This window comes from Esox lucius, chromosome 8 (genome assembly GCF_011004845.1).
Source record: "Esox lucius isolate fEsoLuc1 chromosome 8, fEsoLuc1.pri, whole genome shotgun sequence".
NCBI lineage: Eukaryota > Metazoa > Chordata > Actinopteri > Esociformes > Esocidae > Esox > Esox lucius.
In genome coordinates this window covers 31,714,160-31,734,394 of record NC_047576.1, presented here as the reverse complement: position 1 = coordinate 31,734,394, position 20,235 = coordinate 31,714,160, and the positions used below count along the sequence as shown (strand labels likewise).

General features: G+C 42.4%; 1 protein-coding gene across 6 annotated transcripts in view; it reads right to left on the bottom strand.

The window, feature by feature from the left end:
* The window catches only part of LOC105010001 (complement factor H), a 245,701-nt gene that overhangs the window by 135,282 nt on the left and 90,184 nt on the right, over nucleotides 1-20,235 (bottom strand). The gene's annotated exons all lie outside the window — the stretch shown is intronic.

The window sequence follows — 20,235 nt, the reverse complement described above, 5'->3', positions numbered from 1 at the left end:
GCATTTTTGGGGGCTGGTGACGCCATACCCAATAATGTAATGTCTAATATTTAAAACACAGTAGCAGCCCAAACAAAACTTGTTACGGCACAAACCCCTGCACAAAACGAAGCACAAACAAGACTTTTATGGGTGAATTTGGAGGATTCTGGGGGGTTGAATGAATATTTTTTATGACTAACAACTAAAAAAATGACAGCAGCACAACTGGAGCAGAAGCGATTAAAGGTATTTTACCTGTGTAAAGATGGTCCCCCATCCAGCACAAAACTACAGAAAATTTGGCTTAATCGTTCGTGCTGGTTTGTGCGGTAAAAAGTTTGTGCTGCTATAATTTTTTAGATAAATAATATTTTAAGGGTCAAATTCACTCAAAATAGGCTCAATCATTTGTGCTCCTTTTGTGCAGGTAAAGGTTTGTTTTTGCAACTGCTTTCTTAGCGATAGAGACAGAGCTATAGTGTAAAGAGAGTAAGGCCAGTGTGCAATCCAGTAGGAATGTAGGTTATGTACCAAAACCTGTAGCAGCACAAACAAACCTTTCAGCGGCACAAACAAAGCATAAAATGATTGAGCCTATTTTGAGGCAGTTTGGAGCAGGTTGTGGGGCTGGTGACACCTATATTAAAGGTCTAATATATAAAACGCTGCATCAGCACAAACTTTGTAGCTGTAGCGAGCAGACAGTGTATACGTAGTGCAATCGTGGAACGAGCAAACGCTGCACACTGGGGCAGCAACTCCAGAATAGGCCTATGTGTTTAATATGCAATGGGACAACATTTATTCATGTCCATACATTTAAATGTCTTCTAAGTAGAAATGTGCGAGCTCAAGCATATTCCTTCCTCCATCAGGGAGCTCAAACTGTTTTGGGTTGAGCACAGACAACATTCTTGCTATTTCTCTAAAGTCAGCAAATCGATTCTCAAACTGCACAACAACCACGTCAAGGATGTAATAGTATACATCCATTTATACATCCGCACCTTCTGCTTTCCGGAATGGAGTCATCTTGTGGGTCCTCGTATTGAAATATCTTTCTTTTGTGCACTTTATTTTCCGCAAATTCGGTGGGAGCGTTGTTCTGTCAGGACATCTCTTTCATAATATTGCAGTGTTTACATCTATCAAATTATTTTGCAGATAGTTCGATAAAATGTACGTTTTCTTTAGTAAACTGTTCCAAAACACCAACATACATATAAACTCCAAGGTGCTCATCGGCTTACTTCCATTGTCTTTGCCGTAGTATTGTTACGGTGTTTTATCCCGCGCAGGGGCTTCAAGATTAGCAGAAAGACTTTGTACAACTGCTTCTGTGGCCTTTTTCCTGGAGGCCCACCATGTATTAGATAGGCTCTTCAGCGTTAGAACCGTTCTCTCTAACTGCATATTTCCCTGTTCCTCCCCAAGAATTTTAAACCTTGGAAGGCTAGAAGTCAGAAAACAGTACAGGGTCTCAAGTGTTCACAAGAAGCATGCAGCATCCATAAGAATTAAATTGAGGTTGTGTGCACAGCAGTGCACATAGAAAGCTTTGTGTGAACAGTTTTTTTTTACTCTGGCTTGTAGTCCTGTTAAATGTCCTGACATGGTCCTTGCCCCATCATAGGCTTGCCCTCTCATTCAGGCCAAGGTCGTTGCTGAGAGCGTTTATCAACAGATCATAAAATCAATCAATTTTATTTATGAAGCCCTTTTTACAACAGCAGTTGTCACAAAGTGCTTTTACAGAAACACCCAGCCTTAAACTCCAAGGAGAAAACAGTAGTGTTGAATTTCAGTGGCTAGGAAAAGCTCCTACATTTTTTTTTAGGAAGAAACCTAGAGAGGACCCAGGCTCAGAGGGGTGACCAGTGATTGATTGATTGCAGAGGTCAAACCAGGGGCTAATCGCAGCTCTTCTCTTCCTAACGACAATGTTCTTTTTCAGGAGACCAGCTGTAAAAGGTGTATTGCGCCATGATACCATCCATCAAACTATCACCATGTTATAGGTCTAAAAAACAGATCTGTTGGCAGACCTTAGCTGAACTCTTAATGTAAATTGCCTCTAAATGTCAATCTCTCTCGACCTGTTGGTGGTTGATTACATCTTGGATCAACGCCATTCCCCTGAGTCTGTCATGGATGAGATCACTTTGGTGCAAATTGATTTCCAGACATGTTCCCAGTGCATGTTGGACTCCGGCAGGGCTGCCCTTTGTCGCCGGTTCTTTTTGTAATTTTTATGGACAGAATGTCTAGGCGCAGCCAGGGGCCAGAGGGTGTCAGGTTTGGGGACCACACGATTTCGTCACTGCATTTTGTGGAAGATGTTGTCGTGTTGGTCCCTTCAAACCAGGACCTTCAGCATGCACTGGGACGGTTTGCAGTTTGTTCCGGATGCCTCCTGGACGCCTTCCCGGGAAGGTGTTCCGGGCCCGTCTTACCGGGAGGAGACCCTGGGGAAGACCTAGGACACGCTGGAGGGACTATGTCTCCCGGCTGGCCTGGGAACGCCTCGGTGTCCCCCCGGAAGAGCTAGAGGAAGTGTCTAGGGAGAGGGAAGTCTGGGCATCTCTGCTTAGACTGCTGCCCCCGCAACCCGGCCCCGGATAAGCGGAAGAAGATGAATGAATGAATGGATTTCTACTCTGAAATGTTCAGGGTGCTCTGATGGGTGGAGTTACACAATGGATGGTGATCCAGCACCCACAACTGTAATATTGTAACCAATAGGCATGGCCCCTGAGAGGTTCAACTTCTAGGCAAGAGGCTTGCCCTTAAGTGGAGGTATTTTAGGGAACATTTGGATATGTCTATGGTGTTGTTTTTTTGCAGTATGGATTGAGGTACTACACATTGTTGACCTAGCGCAATCAACGCACATGAAGAGCAGAGCTGAGCGCAAGGTCGAGCTGGGATTATCACCTGGTTATCAGGGCTTTCAATTGTGCCACTCATTCAATCTCTCATTGGCCTTGAAATGCAAGAATGTAATGTTATTTCAGGCATTTATTTGGTGAGAAACTGTAGCCCATGGTGTGTCATATCTTATTCCTTCTTGACTGCTTACATAGCCAGGCCAGTTTCAGATTTTATTTCTCACTATTATTCTTTCCAGGTTGGAAAAAATATGAAAAGATTGAAAAAAGATTAGCATTGACATTCCTGTGTGAGCAGCTAATCAGTGTATCTGCCAAATTACTTTGAGGGAGATTAGTTATCAGTTTACAAAATTGGTCTGAAATGTGGTTGAAAGTTCATACTTGCTGAACATTGTGGCAGAATATATGTTTTGCATTTGACAAAAACTTTTGTTTGACTGATACTGGATATATTTGTCCAGTTTATATATTATTCTAACAATGTTATTGGATGGAACTTTGTAACTAAATGATAATGGGAAAATACTATAATAGGTCAAATGTGTGAGTACTTTAACTAGGTTAATCCATAAAAAAAAAGAAGCTTAATTTGTGTGATTGAATTACATTTATTGGATCCGTTCTGGATGACATACCTACAGCCATTATTTTATGAGTGCAGTAAGGTGAGTGCCATTTAGTTCATTCTAACAGTCACTTCCAATAACTCGAAATGATAGCTATGTTAAGCATGCAAATAATAGTTGGCCCTTTCCATGTTATGCCAAGTGAGCTTTGGAAAACTGTGGTGTCAATTAAGGGAAATATCTTGATGTAGCAGATGTAGGTTTATTTACAGTAGAGGCAAGTAGTTATTTATTTTATTGCCATTGCCTAATTTATAAAAGTCAACAACCTTTTGTCTCATTTATTTTTGTGTTCTGACCTTTATTGATAAATTACTAAAATTGATCAGCATGTTAACTCAGGTTGCTCATGTAAATTCTGGTCTCTAGTACCATTTAGAAAAATGTCAAGATATGTTATACAACATCAACCTGTCATTGCACTATTCCAAACACATGGTGGGGCTAGAAAGCTAATAATGCTTTTGGGATTTATCTTGATAATGCTGTTCTCCACCTTGCATTTTTTTGAAGACCCTTCCTGAATAGTTGGAGAGAAAATAAATAGTTCAGATTTTCTCGTTTCAAAACATGCTGGTTTTTAGTATAACCTAATAAATAGACATGTTTATTCACACATGTTTATTTTTTCAACACCTGTAATTAAAATGTTATCTAAGTATATTTTGAGTGAATTATTTTGCTTCTCTACTTTTTGTAAAGCCATCCGCTAAAGCATGCACATCATGTTGGCACTGGCTTGAAAAAGCTTTCCCCGTTTGGAGCCCAGAAAACAGTTTTTTGGAACCAGCATTCCTCTGAACAAAATGACAACTCTCACCCACAAAGCATTGTAACTGCCTGACTTGAGTGTCAAGTCCCTTGCGAAAGCTAACCTCTAATTGACTAGCCATTTCACACCCCTTACATACTGTATAACCCAGTGAAACGGGAAGTCACTGATGACCACTTTGAGGGGAAAAATAAATTTCAGTGGGAAGATGCCTCTGTTAGATTTAGATCATAAGCATAGGGGTGCCAATAAATGTGATTTCTTTTAGAAAAATAAGTATTTTGACAGTGACGCAAGTGTTGTTGTTTTGGTGCTGTACTCCAGCAAATTGCATTTAATACAATCAGTAAGAGGTTTAAGGACTGACCATGAAACCATGAAACATGTATTTGTCACGGCTTCGGGGTTAGAGGAACAAGGAGGAGCAGGAGAAGGCGTGGTGGAAGGATATTTAATAGTATCCAAACGAAATATACAGTATATGCTTCACGAAGCGTCGCACAGCTCTTTGACAGTTTGAGACAATCACACACAAAGACAGGGGGAGCAGAGGGAACATATATACCGGGGGTAATAGCGATGATGAGGAACAGGTGCACTAAACAGGACACAGGTGAAATGTATGATGAGATGGTGGTGTCAGAAGGCCGGTGACGTCGACCGCTGGAGCCCGCCCGCTGCAGGGGGAGGTGAACCAGCAGAGGTCGCAGTTGTCACAGTATTAAAATGTTCCAAACATGCTCTAATTCAGGCTGATAATTTGGAATTGTTTTATTGTCCTTTTTGCATGTAAATTGACTGATTAATTTATATTAGTTAGACAATGATCAAACACATACAGTTTTCTTAAGTAATCCAATCATGTATTACTTTTGCATCCTTTATTAACATTATTGTTTCAATTACATAATATTAAAATGTTACATTCAAAACTAAAGCTTGATTCCAGTGTAAATTACCCACCCATTTGCAGGCAGTTCTTTGCTAATAGGACTGCACTTTTGGTTAGGTTCACTGGCCTTTCATCTCAGTAGATGCTGTGAATCTTTTAGAAATTACTAGGAAATCTTGGATATGTAATGTATTTAGCGTATAACATTTAGCAACTTACATGAAATAAAAATGATAGAAAATGAATGAATTCACTAACCATGTCTCTATCGTAAACAATTAGTCTTGGGCGGTAACTCTAGAATTCACTTGAAAGTGTGGCTTTTGAACTTTATTTTAAGCTAATACAACTGTTTTAGGGTTAGACCTAGAACAAACTGTACCCCGTTAAACCTAATTGGTTTGAGTAATGACTACAAAAAATGATTTACGAAAAGTAACTAGCAGTAATGAACTATTAAACTATACCATATACATTTCAATAATGGCTTTTATTGTGATAAAAATCTGAGTGCTGCCTGCATAATATCCTGCTGTTCAAAAAACGCTAATGAAGACTTGAATGGCCATCATTAGTTATCATCACCTTTATTGATAGATACTGTAACTATATCATTCACAAATGGCTAATTTGCTGTTAAAACTGCCAGTGGCAAAAGAGGATTTGTTCAGGATAGACAAAATCCTCGGTGGCTACAACCTTGAGCAGATATGTCATGGGAAGCCTAAAATGAAACTACACTATATTGTGACTATTTCTGGTGGATTTTCGAATTGTGTGTTAGGATTTGTTCACGATAGACAAACACTTTGTTGGCTTTTCACTTGACGAAAAAGTCTGTTATCGTCACATATATTGATATAATAGTTAATGTACCTCCGGCGGAGCTTTTCTGGCATCCCTGTGGAGGTTGGAGGACTCCAGAGACAGTTGCAGTGTACCGACAGACCCGAAGGGCTGCGACCTCTGCTGTGAAAGAGGCAAAACAGCAGATGTGGGAGGAGTTTGGGGAAGCCATGGAGAAGGACTTTCGGTCGGCACCAAGGTGTTTTTGGAAAACCGTTCGCCACCTCAGGAGGGGAAAACGGGGAACTATCCAAGCTTTGTACAGTAAGGATGGAACACTGTTGACCTCAACTGAGGAGGTAATTGGGCGATGGAAGGAACACTTTGAGGAAATTCTAAATCCCACTAACACGCCCTCTATAGTGGAGGCAGAGCTGGAGGCTGATGGGGAAGCATCGTCAATCTCCATGGCAGAAGTCACTGAGGTAGTCAAACAACTCCACAGTTGCAAAACTCCAGGGATTGACGAGATCCGTCCAGAAATGTGGAAAGCTTTGGGTTTGGAGGGGATGTCTTGGATGACACGCCTCTTCTACATTGCGTGGGAGTCGGGGAAGGTGCCTAAGGAGTGGCGGACTGGGGTGGTGGTTCCCCTGTTCAAAAAGGGGGACCAGAGGGTGTGTGCCAATTACAGGGGTATCACACTTCTCAGCCTCCCTGGGAAAGTCTACTCAAAGGTACTGGAAAGGAGGGTTCGGCAGATAGTCGAACCTCAGATTGAAGAGGAACAATGCAGATTCCGTCCTGGTCGCGGAACAACCGACCAGCTCTTTACTCTTGCAAGCATTCCAGGTGGGGGTTGGCCTCCGCCAGGGCTGCACTTTGTCACCAATCCTGTTTGTAACTTTTATGGACAGGATATCGAGGCGTAGTCGGGGTGGGGAGAGGTTGCAGTTCGGTGGGCTGGGGATCTCATTGCTGTTTTTTGCGGATTATGTGGTCCTGATGGCATCATCGGTCTGTGACCTTCAGCACTCCCTGTACCTGTTCGCAGCTGAGTGCGAAGCGGTTGGGATAAGGATTAGCACCTCTAAATCTGAGGCCATGGTTCTCAGCAGGAAACCGATGGAGTGCCTCCTCCGGGTAGGGAATGAGGCGTTACCCCAAGTAAAGGAGTTCAAGTATCTCAGGGTCTTGTTCACGAGTGAGGGGACAATGGAGCGGGAGATTGGCCGGAGAATCGGAGCAGCGGGGGCGGTATTGCATTCACTTTACCGCTGTGATGAAGAGAGGCTGAGCCGGAAGGCAAAGCTCTCATTATACAGGTCAATTTTCGTTCCTACCCTCACCTATGGTCATGAAGGCTGGGTCATGATCGAAAGAACAAGATCACGAGTACAAGCGGTTGAAATGGGTTTTCTCAGAAGGGTGGCTGGCTTCTCCCTTAGGGATAGGGTGAGAAGCTCAGCCATCCGTAAGGAACTCGGAGTAGAGCCGCTGTTCCTTTGCATCAAAAGGAGCCAGTTGAGGTGGTTCGGACATCTGGTAAGGATTCCCCCAGGACGTCTCTCTAGGGAGGTGTTCCAGGCACGTCCAGCTGGGAGGAGATCTCTGGGTAGGCCCAGGACTACGTGGAGAGATTATATTTCGACACTGGCCTGGGAATGCCTCAGGATCCCCCAGTCAGAGCTGGCAAATGTGGCTCGGGAAAGGGAAGTTTAGGGTCGCTTGCTGGAGCTGCTGCCCCCGCGACCCGATACCGGATAAGTGGATGAAGATGAGCGAGAGAGAGTTATTGTATCAATGTCATTCACGATTGGCTAATAAGCTGTTAAATAGTCTTATGACTATTCCAAGTTGTAAGTTAGTAGATACTTGTAAGCTTATTACTGGCTAATAAGCTGTTTAAACAGCCAGTGGCAAAAGTCATACAGTTCATAGGTAGACATAATAAGAAACGTTACTCAGTTTAACACTAGTTAATGGTGTCTAACAAAATATTCAAACTTTGCGTGATGTTAATAAGTGATAATAATATAGTGTGAAGAGGCTATACTAATGCCTGCATCTTGTGCAGTTTGGTGGTGTAGTGGTTAACGACAAAGCCGTTCACGTAAGTGACCCGTGTTCAATTCTCGAGAGGGCAGCCACAATTAATAAATTTTATTGCGGGCCAGCTGACCCAGGCTTGCCTGGTGTCTTGTTTTATCTTGTCAGCAGCATCATATTGGAAATGTATCGGAATATATGTTTTGTTTCTGGCCTTGTCTCCCAGCCCTCGCTTGCATTAACTTGCAGTAGCAGAGACACATAGCTCACTGCAGCTCAGATCGTGTTGTGTGGTGTGCTTTAAACTGTTTGGAAACATCTTTGGTATAATAGGTTATATGAAATGAAGAATGGAGTTGCAAGTAACTGCATCATTAACTCTTCTTCGAGTAATGTAATGAATTAACTTTGGCAGACCTGTTTTTCATGCAATATTCATGACAAGGATGGAGGGTGAGAACGCAGCTCAGGATTATTACTGTTTATCTGCCAGGCGTGTGATGGAGCTTTTCGTCCAAGACTGGAGCCTTTCCCGTAAGCTGAGGATTCCCGCCATCAGTCGTCTTCAGAAGATACACAATGTAGAAATAGCCCTGCAGGTGCTAAGGTCCAGGGGGGTTGACCTCAAGGATGAGCACAGTAAGTTTCCAGACTTTCTTCTCCAATTCATTCTTCTTTTAAAAGGAAATGTTAGAAATGATGTGAAGAAAGATAAGGTACACATTTTTGTTCATGTGAAACCTTGACGCCATGTCTTCCAGGTGGTGTCATTGACTCGAGATATTGTGGATGGACACAGGGAGAAGACACTAAGTCTTTACCTTCCAGGTCAGTTTTATATTTCATAATCTGATTAGAACTTTGGGGAAGGCTTCCGTATGGATGTAATGATTCAATGATATCCATTCATTCCAGTTTTGAAAATCATGAAATATTTGTGCGTTGGTTTGTGGGTGCCCAACTAGGGGTCGACTGATTAATCCTTTAGCTGATTCATCAGCGCCGATAGGATGTTTTACAAACTATTGCTCTTAGCAGAGCTTGGCTCCGATAGTGGCCGATGGCTGTGTAGCCTTTACCTGTCAACACATCTGTGCTGGCACTAAGTGCGCTGGAGAGCACTTAAGTGAAAATGCCCTAAGTGAAAATGTCCAAATTGGGCAAAGACACTTTTCTGTAGCATTTTCTTACTTGCTGCTCATTTGACTTGTCAATCTGCTGTATCTATACTTCGGTGGTAAGCAAAATCACCCATACAGTAATTAAAGACCAGCATTCATAATAGGTTTGAATACTTACAAAGCTAACCAGCTATTAGTCTACAGGTCTATCTGTTGTTACCGAGCATGCAACATAGTGATTTGCATTAGGAATAAAATGCTCCCTGCCAAAGATGGAAAGAATGAAAACCGTGCCGGTATGACTGGTATATAAATCATTTACAGCTGTTAAATTAACAGCATTGAAAGTAGAAACATACAATGGAACCAAAGTTAAATTATTTTGAAACTGGTTAACCGAAACCTTATTGGATTATTTGCAATGATGAATATGAATGTAACATAATACCAACGGTATTTAATCGGGGACTGAATCGAAACAGTCTCTTTCCCTTTTCACTATATGTTCTATTTTCAGGTGGAAGTCCTTCTGGATGAAAACCAGTTGAGAGAAGAGATTGGTTTCCTCAAACGCACCTGGAATACCAAAGAGAAACTGGCATTGCTGAAGAGTAATAAAGATGTTATGCAAAAAACCACTAAGCCAACACACCCGTTTGAGCACAGCAGCTCCAAGATACTCATGGAGTGGGTCAATGCAGTCTGCCAGTTTTACCATTTGAAGGTGAGTTGATTGGTGACCTTTTTCAAGAAAGTCTAAGTGCACCTGTTGGCTACACAGTTTATAGTAATCATTCTGTTTTGTCCAGAGTGAATTATAATATTGAGATTTTGTAAAATGTTCTACTTAACCTCATACATTGTCATACACCGGGTATTCTGCCATTTTATGTCTGTGTGCAGTTTATTGAAGTTTTATTGAGATTACTGAAGTTAGCGTATCGTTATCCTAAGGCAATTAGTGGAGATCTCTGGGTACTGTGGACTGCTTCTCAAAAGCAATAACATCTATGTAACTGCTCCAATGTTAGGTGGTTGGTGATTTATACTCTCACAAAGTGATTGATAATTTTTGCCAGTGTGTGAAAGCGGAGCGTACAAGAGTGAGTGTTTCACAAGAGTGAATGTTTCTTACTGAGTGAGTGAATATAGCGTAGCGTAGTGGTTAGAGGCGCGGCCTGTGACCAGTGTTCGAGTCTTGCCGCAGACGAAACAGATTACACATTAGGAAATATTCAGGATAAACAAAAACTTTGCTGTCTACAACCTTCAGTAGCTATGTTATAGCTAGTTTAAAATTAAAACAGTTTACGGTTATATTGCGACTATTTCTGGTGGATTTTTTAAGTATGCATCCATGCATGCTTTTTGGGGATAATAGCCTATACATCACTTCCCCTTGTGCAGTAAAAGACGGGTTTCCACTTTTTTGCTTATACTGAAATAACTCAAATAATCAGTTGTCTTAACCTATGAGTTATTTTATCAAGGCCTTTTTTCGAATGAAAAACATACGCTGTTGTGCCATAAGATTAAATAGCTTTGGCCGTGTAAAGGTCACCTTCAGCCTCTCTAGCAATTGCTCACTTCTCATGACTATTCCAAGAAGTAAGTAGATAGTAGTAGGCCTATTACTGGCAAATTAAATCCATATAGTTCATAGATACTGTTTGTGGTGGAAGTAAACTTAATAAGAAACCTTAGTCAATTTAACACTGTGATTAATGGTGTCTAGCTAAATATTCAAACTTGGTGTGATGTTATTTCGTGAGAAAATATCTAATATTGAGATGCAATTTTCTGATGGTAGTATGTCCCAGTTGGTCCCAATACTGGCATACTTGCTCACTGTATGCAAAACAGTATGTACTTCACCATCATCTGCTAAGTATGGATTTGTGGTATACGATTTGAGATTCAGCCAATGCTTTTGATTTCCTTGTTGTTAACATAGTGTAGTGGTTAGCTCTTCAACTGTTATTGTGTGGACAGCCATCTACAGTAATATTTGTACAAGAGTACACTTTAGTTCTGTTAATAAACGTTCTGTTGCCTATATTATTTCAGGATAAAATGTAATAGCTGGGGTAAAAGTTACATTTGGAGTCTCTGCAGAGCTGAATGAATACTAGCTGGTGGTGTGGTTTTGTAGGAACATGCCAGACCTTTAGTGTTTTGACCCAGGTTCAATACCCTTCTCAGACATTCCCATTTTTGTCTGGCAGAAATATTTATCCACGCTGTACTTTTCAGACGTTGCACAACAATCTATATCCAGTCCGTAATACCATGAATCTCATATTTTTTTACAAATTATTGTATTTCGTAACGAACCAGCCATGGAATGATTGGAGTAATTTTTTTCATCATAGTTCCTGTATAGCTACTTACTTGCCATCTACAGTAACCTTTGTGCAAGAGTACACTTGAGTTCCATTAATAAAAATGTTGTTGTCTGTGTTATTTCAGCAAAAATGTATTGGCTGAGGTAAAAGTTACATTCCCGCTGTTTAATGGTTAAACATAGGATCGATATCAGCCAGGGACAACAACTTTCATCCCTTCTAATCGCCGACTGGCTGAACTAGGCTTGCCTACTTCCTTTTCTGGTTATATATTTTTTTGATAGATAACTATTAAACATTATATTGTATTTCTCATTATTTTCCTGTTGCATAAACATTTTTAGAATTTACGTGTACCTGTGTCAGTGGTGCTGCTTTTGTTTTTGCCAATGCAGAAACACTAAACATTGAGACATTGGCCCTCATTTATCAAAAGTGCGTACACCAAATTTCCAGCGTATACCTGGCGTACACCCAAAACCACGGTGACTTTGAGATTTATCAATATGGACGTTGGCGTACGGCACTCTCAAATCCTACGCCAGCTCAGGAGGTGGTGTACGCACGTTTTGAGTTAGTGCGGAAATGCGCAGAAAAAAAAATCCTAACGCACTGACAAACTGAAAGATATGATATATTATGACCCACTGTAAAAAAAACAACAACATAATAATTACAAACTTCAGTGTTTATTTTTGTGCAACATGGACTTCAATGTTTAATTTATGTGACTTTACCAAAGTATTTGATTTATATGTATTCCTTCAGATGCGAGCCTGTGCGCTTTACATGACGTTTCAGTGTTAGGCCCGGCAGTTGCGCACGGACTGGGTTCAGTAATAAAAGGCTTTTAATGACCAAAATATAATTCAGACTGACAAAATAATAAAAATGACATTCTTCTTCTTTTAAATAAATAATAATAATAATAGAAATAATAATAATAACGACATTGACAGACGGATCGGTGCAGCTTCTGCAGTAATGCAGTCGATGTATCGGTCTGTCGTGGTGAAGAAAGAGCTGAGCCGCAAGGCGAAGCTCTCGATTTACCAGTCAGTCTACGTTCCTACTCTCACCTATGGTCATGAGCTTTGGGTCATGACCGAAAGGACAAGATCCCGGATACAGGCGGCCGAAATGAGCTTTCTCCACAGGGTGGCCGGGCGATCACTTAGAGATAGGGTGAGAACCTCGGCCACCCGGGAGGAGCTCAGAGTAGAGCCACTGCTCCTCCACATCGAGAGGGGTCAGCTGAGGTGGCTTGGGCATCTGTTTCGGATGCCTCCGGAACGCCTTCCTGGGAAGGTGTTCCGGTCCCGTCCCACCGGGAGGAGACCCCGGGGAAGACCTAGGACACGCTGGAGGGACTATGTCTCCCGGCTGGCCTGGGAACGCCTTGGTGTCCCCCCGGAAGAGCTAGAGGAAGTGTCTGGGGAGAGGGAAGTCTGGGCATCCCTGCTTAGACTGCTGTCCCTGCGACCCAGCTCCGGATAAGCGGAGGATGATGGATGGATGGATGGAACGACATTCTTCTTCTAAATAACAATAAACTTCATTTATAATAAATATAATAAAATATTAAGATGAATATTACAAATTGTAATGCAATTATTAATGTGAATGAATGGCACTCCACATCACATCATCATCTTTTATTCCGCTTTTTTAAACTGCTTTCTACCTCCCTGGTGATCGTCTCAATCTCCACGTCAGAGAAGTTTCTCTTTTTTGCCGTCTTCCGTGTATCTATGGCGTAAAATGAGGGGGTGGGGGATGCGGAGACTTGAATATATAGGGGCGTGTTATTCTAATGACGATCGTTTTCAGCCGCGACATTTATCAAGGGAAGGTATTGCGTACACCTGGATTTTAAAGGTACGCACAGCTTCATAAATCAGGCGGTGAGAGGAGTGTAAGCAAAATCTTACGCCAACATATACGCCCGTTTCTACGCAAGAATGATAAATGAGGGCCAATGGAAGATGTATGTTGCAATGAAAAAATACCAACGTCTAAGATTGCACATTGTTGCAGTTCAAGCTCTCTGGTGGATGAAACTGGAAGTCACTGCCTACAAGAGGTTACAGTGGGCTGCATCAGTCATCCAGAAACATGTTAAGGCCTGGACTCTGGCAAGGGAACAACATAAACGTTACCTCTCACTGAAATCAGCAGCTGTAGATATCCAGAGAAACTATCGAAGACGGAAGACTGAGAGACTGCAAAGGGAGAACCATGCTGCCACAGTGATACAAACCGTATTTAAGAAATGGCACAGTGAGATAATGGCCAGAAAAACCGCAGCATCCCTGAAGATTCAGTCTTGTTATAGAATGCGCAGGTGCCAAAAACGGTACATAAACATCCGGCGGATCTCGCTTCTCATTCAAGCGTGGTATAGAGGTCATGCACAGAGGCGCAGCTTTGAGACTGTGAAACAGCAGCATCACTCTGCCATTGTCCTTCAAAGTGCTTTCAGGGCGAGCGTTGTCAGAAAACGGATGGCAAAGATGACATGTGCCTCAGTACTGATTCAGCGTTGGTTCAGAGCCTCCCTTCAAAGAGATGTGGAAAGGCACAAGTTCCTTAAAATGAAATGTGCTGTTATTACCATACAGTCAGCTCAATACAGTCAATACATGATTCAGAGGCTAATGCTACAACAGCATCAGAAAGCGACAGTCATCAGAGCAGCTTTCAGGAGCTTTTTTGCCAGACGAAGATTCTTGTCCTTGAAAAGATCTGTAATTGTTATCCAACAGCAATTTAGAGCCAAGCTGTTGGGGGATAAATCAAGGAGAGAGTATATGGCTCTCAAATATTCTGTATTGACAATTCAAGCAATCTGGAGAGGTAGGGCAGTGAGGAGAACGATTGAAAACAAGCACAGATGTACCACTCTCATTCAGTCTTTCTTCCGTAGGCATGTGTTGCAGTCACAGTTCAGGTCAAGAAAGGAGGCTGTGTTGGTCATACAAACCCAATATAGAGCTTACCTGGCAGGAAAAGTTCTGCGAATCATGGCATGCAAGTCCGGCAAGAGCTAAGGGAAAAACATTGGGCGGCCATTGTCCTGCAGAATGCAGTGAGAGTCTTTCTTTGTAGGAGGCGATACTTGCTTCTGCAAAGTGCTGCTATAATTCTACCAAGTCGCTACCGGGCTCTTTTAGCAGGAAGATCGCAGCGTGAGCAGTACAACCGGTTGAAACAGTCTACAGTAAAGCTACAGGCTGCTTTTCGGGGATGCAGAGTACGTGCGGACCTAAGGATGAAATGTCAAGCTGCCTCCGTCATTCAAGCTCAGTTCCGGATGCACAGAGTGCGGCTGGCCTATCTTGCCACAAAGGTTGCCGCTATAATGATACAGCAGCGTTACAGGGCCAAAAGGCTCAGAGATCTACAGATGCATCAGTACAACTTGATGAAGTCTGTAGCAGTGGTGATTCAGGCAGCTTTTCGCAGTCACAGAGCCAGGGTTGAAGTTGCTAGGATGAACAATGCAGCCACAGTCATTCAGAAGAGCTTCCTCACTTTCAGGGACAGAAAACGTTTCCTCATGATCAAAACTGCCGTTCTTCAATGTCAGCAGAGATACAGGGCTGCGGCTGTGACCCGAAGAGACAGAAGGGGCTATCTGTTGAAACGTTGGGCAGCTATTTCTCTGCAGGCGGCTTTCAGAGGGATGAGAATCCGGAAGCATTTACAGAATGAATGTAGAGCAGCTGTGCTAATTCAATCTCATGTCCGAAAGCACCTGCAAAGGGTTCAATACAGGAGGTTACAACGGGCTGTGAACACAGTGCAGGCTCGTTACAGAGCAAATAAGAAGATGATTGAAGAGATGCAGACACTCCGCATCAAGAGGAATGCTGTCGTGGTGTTGCAGTGTGCCTTCCGGGGAATGCAATCCAGACAGCTCCTTCAGGAGGTGCAGAGTGCTGCCTGTGTTCTGCAGAGAAGTTTCAGAGCTCACTTTGTACACAAACATTACCTCTACTTGAGATCATCAGTTCTTGCCATTCAGCAAAGGTATCGGGCCACTGTTGTAGCTAAACAGCAGATGCAGTGCTACCGAGAAATGCGCAGTGCAGCGATCCTGCTTCAGGCAGCATACAGAGGCCAGAGAGCTAGAAGGGAGATTGGTGTACAACATCTAGCTGCAACCAAGATCCAGGCTGCCTTCAGAAAGCACAAGGATGAAGTTAAATTCCAGGCAATGAGATTATCTGACATCGTCATTCAAAGACACTTCAGAGCTCGCATTGAAATGAAACAAGACCGAGACAGTTTCCTAAACCTTAGAGATTCAACCATTGTTGTTCAGGCAGCTTTCAGGGGGTATCAAGTTCGACAAAAAATGGCTAGGATGCATAAAGCTGCTATTGTTATTCAGGTAACCTTTAGGATGAACAAGGAGCAGGTAAAGTTCCAGGAAATTAGACTGTCTGCCATAATCATCCAACGATTCTACAGATCATACATGCAAAGGAAACAAGACCAAGAAAGTTTCTTGAAGCTAAGACATTCTTCCATAGTCATTCAGTCGTTTTTCAGAGGGATGCAGGTCCGGAAACAGTTGCAGACTGAATGCAGAGCTGCCATACTAATTCAATCTCTCCTTCGAAAACACCTGCAGAGGGCATACTACCAGAGGCTACAGTGGGCTGTGAAAACAGTTCTGGCCCGTTACAGAGCAAACAGTAAGATGATTGAAGAGATGCAGACAATCACCGTCATGAGGAACGCTGTTGTAGTGTTACAGAGTGCCTTCCGGGGAATGCAATCCAGACAGAGCCTTAAGGAGATGCAGAATGCTGCCTGTGTTCTCCTGAGAAGTTACAGAGCTCACTTGGTTCGCAAACATTACCTCTACTTGAGATCATCAGTTCTTGCCATTCAGCAAAGGTATCGGGCCACTGTTGTAGCTGAACAGCAGGTGCAGTGCCACCAAGAAATGTGCAGTGCTGCGATCCTGCTTCAGGCAACATACAGAGGCCAGAGAGCTAGAAGGGAGACTGGTGTACAACATCAAGCTGCAACCAAGATACAGGCTGCCTTCAGAAAGCACAAGGAGGAAGTTAAATTCCAGGCCATGAGACTATCTGCCATCATCATTCAAAGATTCTTTAGGTCTCACCTGCAAATGAATGAAGACCAAGATCACTTCCTTTCACTGAAGGATTCAGCCATTGTCATTCAGGCAGCTTTTAGGGGGCATAGGTTTCGTCAAGAAATTGCTAAGATGTAAAACGCTGCTACTGTTATTCAGGTGACCTTCAGGATTCACAAGGAGCAGGTCAAGTTCCAGGCCATGAGACTGTCTGCCATCATTATCCAGAGACGCTACTGATCATACATTCAAGGGAAGCAAGAACGTGACAGTTTCCTAAATCTCAGAGATGCAGCCATAGTCCTTCAGGCAACTTTCAGAGGTCATCGCATTTTACAAGAAGTTGCTAAGATACATAGAGCCGCTACTGTTATTCAGGCTAACCTCCGGATGCACAGGCAGCTTCTTGTCTACAAGAGACATCGCTGGGCTGCCATTGTTTTTCAGCAAAGATTTAGAGCTCAGGGACTGATGAACTCTCAGTGAGTGCAATACCAGCAGGTGAGGAACACTGTGATAAAAATACAGGCATTGTACAGGGGAAATCAAGCAAGAGAGCTGGCTAAATTGACGAGAGCAGCCAGGAAGATTCAGTCATTCGTTAGAATGACAGTCAGGCACCAAAGGTTTTTGAAGGAAAAGAGAGCTGCTGTGATGATCCAGTCTGCATTTATAAAGACATGAAGCTAGGGCGCGGTTCACCAAAACACGAGTCTCTGCCATTGCTATCCAAAGATGGTACAGGTCCTGCAAAGTTGTCGAAAAACAAAAGGACAATTACTTGGCCATTAAATTTGCTGCTGTGATACTACAAGCAGCTATACGTGGAACTCTGGCTAGACGATGGGTAAGGCGCAAACATGCAGTGGTCAAGATCCAGTCCGTAATACAAATGTCCATCCAATGGAGAAGGTACCTGAGACTGCTTTCTTGCACCATAAAGCTGCAGTCTCACCGCAGGGCCTGGGCAGTGAGGAGGACTTTCCTAAAGCCTCGCTTAGCGGCTGTAACGCTCCAGAAACACTACAGAAGCCTTCAGGCCCAGAGAGAGCAGCGGCTCCTTTACTTGAAAACTTTAAGTGTTGTCCAGAAGCTGCAGGCCAGAGTGCGTGGACATATCCAACTCAAAAAGTACCAGAAGCTAAGGAGAAGTGCCATCACAATTCAGGCGTGTATGGAGTTTGTCTAATTTGTGTATATATATTTATTATCTTTGAAGTAAACATTCTTTGTATTTATTGAATATATCTTATAAGTACATGCCAAAATTGGACAGCGATTGTAGTAGAGAATTCTTTCCTCTTTTCACGCAGTCATTTTACCGTGGAATTGTGGAACGGCGAAGGTTTAGGCATCAACAGACATCTGCTGCTATAATACAGAAACAATTCAGAGCCCATCTCCTCTGCCAAAGAGAGAGAACAAAGTACCTGGAAATGAAGAAGTCTGCTGTTTGTATACAGGTAAGCGACCATTCATTCAATTGCAATGGCTAATAATATGAATTGTTTAATTGGTCCTGTTTTATTTCATTGCTGGTTTCGATTGTAGGCGGTACTCCGTGGTCACCTTGCTAGAAAGAGAGCAAAGGAAAGGCAGGTGGCTGTTGCCACAGTCCACAGATGTATACAGACCAGGCGTCTACACAACAGGTAATAACAGGATTTATGCTTTTTATTTTGTTGTTCATTAGCAGTGGTTTGTCATCTATGTATATATTTTGTAAATTGCTTTGATGCCTAGGGTCCTGTCAACTTGTTTGGATCTTAATTTAATATGATATTCTTTATATCTTAGGTTCCTCATGACCCAGCATAGTGTACAGGTCATTCAGTGCAGGTGGAGAGAGACCTTGAAAGCCAGGAAAGTGCGTTAGTGCTTCCTGTTTACAAAAGCTGCCATTGTCACGATCCAGTCGTCATGGAGAGGCCATGCAATCAGAAACCACCTGCGTAAGGTATGACCACATCCGGCCCTTGGAATGATTAGCCAACTAAGTATATTTGAGGTTGTTTTTTCATTTAGTTCTAAAGTTAACAGGGCTCCAAACTGCGACTATAATGGTCGCATTTGCAACCAAATATATTTATTTGCGAGTGAAATTTCTGCTAAGGTTGCCATTGGCGACAATACAAATGTACTCTCTTTGATTGTAAAATTTGCATCCGTGCATGTTTTATAACCAGCAGCCTATCGCTTCATTTGTTTTGTTAACGTCATTCATTTGTACATAGTCTGGCCCCCTTCCACTATGGCGAAAACTAAAAATGTTCTTGACCGACCGCCAAGCCTCATTAGCCGGTTGAAACCGGTTAAGCGATTATTTTAAAATATGCTCTATTTGAAATAACAGCCATTTCGAGCCGCGCCTGCAATTTCCGCTCTGTTTGCGCCTCTTATATGCTATTGTCTGGTTTGCAATGAGACATTTTAATTGTTTATTAATAATCAAGTGTTTTCTGTCGGCTGCAAAGATTAGGTTGACGATAGCATTGACTTGCAATCTTTGCAGTAGGCTAGTGAACGTGCAAGAGAGAAATTGACATTTCCTACAGATTAGGCTATATATAGCAATGAAATTGACACACTGCTGAAATGGTATAAAGAAATCTTGCTGAAAAATGGATGTGACATCACTGCTATACAGGCAGAATGGAGATTGTTGTAAACCCTTGTTAAAAGACAGTTTTCAGATAAATCCTATTGCAGCTTGTGGGAAGTCCTACTAACAAAAGAGCCCTACTGCACAGATTTCCAGAATGTTTTGCATCTAGTTGAGATAATGCTTGTTCTACCAATTTCGGCTGCTCAGTGTGAATGTGGTTTTTCAGCTCAAAACAGGATAGAATCTAAAGTACGCAATTCGCTCCATGTGCCATGTAATCATGGTCAGTGGCAGTGACACTGGCTCAGATTCTGCGTAAAAAAAATTGTATTTGACTGTATATAGTTCATAAGTCGGTAGAGGAGAGACATGCACACAACAAGGTGAATAAAAGTGCATTGTTATGTGGCTCTTAAAAAAATTATTTGGCGCCTGTTTTTTTCCCCTATAGGAGCCAATGGCTCCTTAATTGATTTTTTGTTTGGAGCCCTGGTTATATTTTATTACTTGCTGTTATCGCATGTTACTCTTATAGGTGTTACTGTTTTCTGGGTGGCTAAAACGTTATTGCCAACAGTAGCTTAGTTGGTAGAGAATGGCGCTACTATCAGGAACTCAGGTTAGAAAAGGATTATGAATGTATGCACTTCTGCACAGTAAAAAACAATGCTGTTGCCAACTTTTTCAAAAACTGTAATCATGATAGGTCTTAAGCTCTTCATAATTGATGGTTTGCGTGGCATGGGACGGATGCAGCAGGATTAATTCTGAAGGGTACAGAAACATCTGCTCAGATCCAAACAAAACTCCTCTAAAAAAGTGAGATTTCAGAAATGAATCTCTCACTAACCTGTAGTCAGCCAGGTCCATACATTTTATGATGTCCATTTCTGATTATAAATCATCAAACCTAAAACTGAACCTACGTTTTCCCTTTGCCTGTACAGGAACAGAGGGCTGTTGGTCCAGTCGTCCTTCAGGGCATGGGTCCAGAGAAAGGCCTTCCAAAGACAGCGAGTGGCTTCCCTGGTGCTTCCCTGGAGGAGGTTCCGG